This window comes from Chenopodium album, chromosome 13 (genome assembly GCF_948465745.1).
Source record: "Chenopodium album chromosome 13, dcCheAlbu1.1, whole genome shotgun sequence".
In the NCBI taxonomy this organism is placed as follows: Eukaryota; Viridiplantae; Streptophyta; class Magnoliopsida; order Caryophyllales; family Amaranthaceae; genus Chenopodium; species Chenopodium album.
Window position 1 is genome coordinate 18258360 of NC_137846.1, and position 7076 is coordinate 18265435.

At 35.2% G+C, this 7076-nt stretch overlaps 1 non-coding gene across 1 annotated transcript; it reads right to left on the bottom strand.

Annotated features, from left to right (window-relative positions):
- Window positions 1-6362: 6362 nt before the first annotated feature.
- Window positions 6363-6469, bottom strand: LOC145577271 (small nucleolar RNA R71). The gene has a single exon (XR_014098725.1). It is a non-coding gene; the product is annotated as a small nucleolar RNA R71 (small nucleolar RNA).
- Between the last annotated feature and the right edge of the window lie 607 nt (window positions 6470-7076).

Below are 7076 nucleotides of genomic sequence, written 5' to 3' on the forward strand. Positions count from 1 at the left end.
AGGTCAGGTGTTGCGGTTGGTTTTTATTTAAAAATTCTTTATTTCTGTTTTCGAAAACAACTCTATTTTATGAAAATAGCTAATCCAATTTAGTTTGGTCCACGATAAGGGTCCAATAATATTGTAGTTGGATGGGGCTTGCAAAGAGCTTTCTAACGATATATTATAAGCCCAATTCCGATGAATAATGAGGAAGTTATGGCCAAAATACTAAACTGGGCCCGGTTGATCTTTACATGCGGCCCAATGATCTAGGGGAGGGCCCAATGTTAGTTATTATTCCTAAAGTTATTAGAGTTAATTATAGTCTTCTAGAATTCTCTAGAAGTTTCTTTTAAATCCTAATAGCATTAGAATTAATAATTATGTTTTGATAAGTTTTACTTGGAATAAAATATTATTTTATGAAAAATACGATTTCAGTTTTCATACGGACTTTACAAATCAATTTTGATTGATAAGTGGACTCCGTGTTTGAAAGCGCGTAGGAATCCAGGCTGTCGCCAAACGACAGGCCTGTCGCCACGCGACAGACCCTGTCTCCAAGCGACAAAGTCGGTTTTGCGGCGACAGAGTGGAATTTTATTCCTTATCAAATTCTACCTATTTCCGGACTGTTTTCTTATAAATAGGGTCCTGAACATCCGTTTTTAATCATCAACAATCATCAATCATCTACAATCAACAATCTTTTCTTTCTCTCTCTCTAGCTTTTCATAAACACAATTCCGCATACACGAGATCTAGAAACACCTAGCCAAGTTCGAAGTTGCCTTCGCCTTAGACGTGAAAGGTTATAATTTCTGAGGGTTTGGTCCCTAATCTCTATTTCAATTATTTATTTTAATTGTTTGATTTTATATTTTCCTTGAAGTTACTAACACGTGTATTTTGTTATTAGAAAGAGGTACGAGGCATCAAAGTATGTAATCTTATTGCTCTATTCTTGTAGAAAGTATGTTTATTATTTATTAATTCCTAGCATCATGTTAGGATGTTATTATTGCTTTCTGGTATCATGTTTAAGGTGTCTTTTACTCTTTTCTAATATCATGTTAGTATCATGCTAGGGCTAAAGCTTTGATTTTTATTGCTTAGTGACATGCTAGGGTTTGTTATTAATCTTGTTAGTACCATGCCTAGGATCTTGCTATTATTATGCTTTTACATGATTATGATAATTATTTTAATTATGATTGTTATTATGATTACGATTATAATTATGATTATTATTATGTCGCTTGATATTGATTATTTACTGTTGTTGCTTGATCACGCCTTTTATGCATGTTTAAAGGGAATTTGTAGTTGTAATCACGCTTAATAAGATAATTAATAATCTTGTTTAGGTTAATTTGATCATAATTCAAGTGATCGCCAATAATAGTTTTCTTGTGCATTAAATTCAACCAACATAGATAAACAGGTTTAGGGTTAACCTATTGATTGCATGTTAGTCAGAAAGCACACATGAATACGAGAAGAATGAAGTAGAGGCCTATTTAGGGCAGTTTCAATCTCTTTTAGGTTGGATTTGTACCTTCATCCCCGAACCCTATTTGGTTCAAGACCTTTTGGAGCTGACGGTCTCATGGATCGTCAAGGGGTGTAACCTTCACCTTATGAACGGTTTACAAGTTCCTAAAACTTGTTGGCGACTCTTTTGCTCTAGCTTCCTTCCCTTTGGACGCCACCATGCTTAAGTGTATGATCACAGTGGGGTTCAATTTTGGGGTAATGCTTGAAATATTCCCCACACCTATCATCACACAACTTACCTTGTTGCATCTGTTTACAAACATAAAACATACAACATGACCATCCAATAAATAACTAATTTATTTATTTAGCTTGATTACGCATCGAACGGGTTTCCCCCCTAACCTGCCCCAATAAAGGGGTACTAACACGGGGGCTAACCGTGCCAGTATAAAAGAACTACTCGTAAGTGGCGGAATTCCTGCGCATATAAAACGGAAAGTACAGCGTCTTGTACCCCTAGTAGAAGTTATGGTCAAATATAAAGTCGCATAACTCCCCCCATATGTTCATACTCAAGGTATATACGTTCCAAGAGTTTTGGTGCATAATCTCTTTCACTTTACGTTACTTACATATTATTAGACTTGGTGATGACTCTCAAACCATAATCATTCAATCATAATAATTATTCAAACAATCAAACATACCAATTTAATTCTTGAATAATTAGTGACAACATAATCTTTAAATGTTGAACCATTTTTAATCTATCTCAGTGTCAAAGACACCTTAAACGCATAATGCGCCACAAATCCTATCCCTCGATGTTAGAAACACCTTAAGTGCACTAAGGCACCAAAATATAATTTATCCCTCGTGTACAAAGACACTTAAATAGCTCATTCCTCATGCTTATAGCATCAATAAAAATTATATGAACTGTTATAAAACTAATGGTATAAAGAGAGTGTAAGGGAGAAATTATAGAGAGAATATTAGGGAGAAGATATTGTATATTATTCTTATTATTTTCTACACACTTTGATCGGGAGTACATCTATATATATACACAATGCTAGGCGAATGAAAGGTCTAGCTAGTTACATGAAAAGAATATAGAATGTGGAAAGACTTAGTAATACAAAAAGGTTTAGACATTTATCTAATCCTTCACATTCTAGAATGAACATCCATACGCTATTAAATAATATTACATAATACTCCCCCTTGGATGTCCATTATTGAAGAGTGTGCCTCGTTAAAAGCTTACTAAGAAAAACCCCATGGGACAAAAACTTAGTGAAGGAAAAAGAGTACAACACCTTCGTAATACGCTTCATGATGCTGCCTCATTAAAAACCTTGTTTGGAAAACCCAATGTGGGACAAAACCATGGTCAAGGGAAAAAGAATACAGCGAGTATTTTCTCCCCCTAATGAATATAATACATAACTTGAGATCTTCTAGTGTAATGAATCCACTGTCGTTGAGTAATGAACATCATATTTGTAGTAGAATGTCATTCCTCGATGGTAGATCCTCCCAAATTGGACTTAAATCTTCAAATCTGATCTTCACTTGGATTGAGTGAGACGTCTTCATTTTCCCATACTTATGAAGGTAATACACGAGTTTATTATTATCTAATTCTATATTCCTGCATCAAGTTGCCTTAACCACTAAATTGATGCCTTCTTCTGGAGGTCATATAAAATAAATATTCATGATTAATAATTTATCATACATTCTCCAATCATAATATTATGGCAACACTTGATATAATCAATTATCGTTGTCTAAACATACATTACTCATGGTTCTTCTAGACCATAAAAATTATTCTCACTGGAAGATGGTTCAATTATATTCTTTAGTCATTTTATATTTGAGAGTTCTCCAATGGATACAAAAAAAACTGGTTAACTCTCGTATGCTCAAACTTCGGATTGAGATGCCAATTATTTAGTCACATGGACTCTTCAAGAGTTCGATAGTAATATCAGCATCACAATATTAAAAAGTATAAAAGTTACAAGGATAGGTTTTAAATACGTTGCATAAGTTCTCAGGAACTCTTCTTGTATGATTCATAACATGCTATGTGTATATATATATATATATATATATATATATATATATATATATATATATATATATATATATATATATATTAATTTCATTGTTGTATGTATATATATCTCCTTGCTGTAAGTTTACACAAAACTTATCAATTACGTCTCACTATACTTTGGCGGAACATTTACAAACACCACAATTATTAAATAGAACTAGTGAATGCAATATGAGAAGTAATAATCATGATAAAACATTAAACACAAAAATATATAATAAGTAATGCACCTAAAAACTTTGTACACATGCAATGAGTAAATTATTTATCTATGACTCATACTTGCACATAAATGTAAGACTTATAATGCAAGACATTGTACAGTGTAGATTTAAAAATCCATGTTTTTCATCAGACTTATGGTCCGTAATAATCCTTTGATCATCATAATTCATATTTTGTTGGACTTCTGGTCCATAATAAGCATTTAAACTCTATCAATATGTCGACATCAAAAGTGGACACTTATTTCAGATCCCCTTTTATCAAGCCCACTCATTTTGCATATGCATGATATTCATCGGTTCATATACTGGTATCATAATATTCTTAAAATTACATTCAGCATGCTATTTTATCATGATATCTGAATACATTTTAATTGGTACCGTCATAATTTTTCTCACATTGATATGTCCATTTTATATAGTATTTTACCCCCGTCCCTTGGTCATAATTGGTAGTGTTTTTGGCTCTTTAGAGCCACTTTTATTACTAATTTGTGTTTTCGAAGTTTTGGTTGAGTTTTGTAGGGATTTGCACTTTTGGAGCATTTTCCCGGGATTTTATGGAGCAACTACGAGCATTGGAGGAGCACGACCAGTTTTCGTAGCCCAGGACCGGTTAGAGTCATCAAACCAGTGATTAAGGGCTCGACATATGAGATACTGAGGCATTTGGACCGAGTATTCAAGACCCGAAAAGAAAATCCGGATTGGGCCGAAGAATCGGAGCCCAATCGAAGTCCAAGATAGCCCAAGTGGCCTTGCCCGGCCAAGTATGGTCCCGCCCGATGGCGCGCCCGGCCGGGCGGGGCGGAAGAAGAACGAAGCATTGCTTCGCCCGAGTTCCCGTCCGGCCGGGCGCAAGAGAAGTCTCATGATAGCAAAAAGGAGGGCCCGATCGAGCGGTGTGGCGCCCGACCGGGCGCGTGTCCCTGATGGAGATTTAGATCGTCGTTTAGTTTGTTTTAGTTTAGGATTAACTTGCTTAATATAAATACGATTTCGTTAAGCAAGTTTTGCATCTCTTTTTATCTCTTTTATCTCTTTTTACCTCTTCTCTTAGACTCTCTCTCTCTACTTAGCTTTATTTTCTCTCTCTACAACTCTATACTTTGTTCTTGATTCAACTCATTATTTACGTTAATTTCGGTAACGATTTCTTCTTTATTAATTTCAGTAATTTTATTTCTTTTATTCATCATGTCTCCTTTAATTGATTTGTTTAGTTTAGATTTAATTATATGTGAGTAGTTTTCTTTCTAGGGTTTATGGGGATCCATAAATAATATGAAGGGGTAATTTATTGTTGTAGATTATCAATGCTTGATTAATTTCCTATTGATTGATTTTAATGCTATGCAACTAGATTTGCGCAGATCTTTTATGTATGAGTTTAGCAATATTAATTCGAGATTCAAGAGATGAGAATTGATATTTAGGCTTAGTTTAAATGGTTAGGTCGAGATTCGAGAGATGAGATTTAATACCGGTAGATTAATTCTGTGATTGTAATACGTAGCGAAAGCCTTTTATGATCTGATTAATTGATGCATTGATGATTAATTATTATGTTTTACCCTGGAATGTTATTTATTGGTGAACCTATGCCCTAGGTCTTTTATTCATTGATTTTCTCTATTCTTATTCTTCCCTACTTTTACTCTCCGTAGTTTAGATTCCTTTCACCACAATAATAGTTTGTTACTTAATAATTTGGATTGCTTTAATTAATTAGGAATAGAAAGACCAGTTTCCCTGTGGATTCGACCCTACTTCCCTATCTGCATTAGTTAGAGGATTTAGGAATTACTTTTGATTGGGTGATGTGACTTTAGCCTGTCAAAATTTGGCGTCGTTGCCGGGGAAACGGTTTTATTTTTATTTCTGATTGTTTTATGTAGTCTAGATTATTTCCTCTTGTCTCAGAGAGCGTTAGTTCTTTGAGGCAAGTCTCATATTTGCTTTTTAGTTCTTTGTTTTTGCCCAAGTGTTCCAGATCAGGTTATATCCCATTCGATCTTGAGATCGAGCGCTCTTTTCATAGACAAAAGAATCTTTACAGGAAAATCCTAGCGGGTTCTGGGGATAACGATAATCACAGAGACCCTCTAACCGATTCTAGTGATTCAGAAGTTCCTTCAGATTCAAAATCAGAGATGACAGCACCTAAGAAGCTCAACGATTATTCGCAGCCGTCGCTGACCGATTTTCCACATCTCACTCCCACTCCGGCTCTTGATGGAGTACAATTCGAGATTAAACCCCAATTTATCACGATGATAGAAAGGAAGCAATTCAGTGGAGCTAAGGGTGAAGATCCAAATCTTCATATTCAATATTGTAATACCATCAGGCAAGCTGGGGTTACACAGGACCAAATTAGGGAGATTCTTTTTCCTTTTTCTTTATGTGGAAAAGCTAAATTATGGTATAATGGATTGAATAGAACTGCACTTGGTATAACTAACTGGGAAACTCTTGTTTTGAATTTCTATAATAAATATTATCCTGCAGAGAGGACGGCTTTGCTAAGGAGCGCAATTCAGAACTTTGCCCAAGAGCTAGATGAAACTTTATATGAAGCTTGGGAAAGTTTCAAGGATCTGCAGAGAGAGTGTCCCCACCATAATTTAGCACAGTGCAGTTGATCCAAGCCTTTTATAACGGGATTGGAAATTCATCTAGAACAATATTAGATTCTGCAGCTAGTGGGAGGTTTATGAACCTTAATGTTGATGATGCAGGTCAAGTTATCGAAGATATGACAATCCACAATTCCCAATATGGGAATCCTAGAGGCTTTGCTAACAAAGGGAAACATAGTGTTGACTCTGTATCCTTTTTGCAAGCTCAATTACCTCTATTTGTCAGAAATTAGATAATCTTAGCACTGCAAATATAGCTAATGTTTATGCAATTAATAATAATTCTAATGAGGCTTTCTGTGAAAATTGTGGAATTGTAAGTCATTGGGAACAAGATTGCAGGAGTTTCGTGGAGCAAGTTAATGTCTTTCAAGCCTATAGGCAGAATGACCCATACTCTAACACCTACAATCCTGGGCTTCGAAACCATCCATATCTTTCCTACTGGAGCACCAATGTTCAAAACCCGCCACCTCCACAACAATAACAGGCACCACAACAACCACAATAGAAATATTACCATCCCAATGCTGGTGAGAAAAATACCACAACAACCCTCCTCATCTTCTGACCCTGCTTTGACAAAAATTAGAG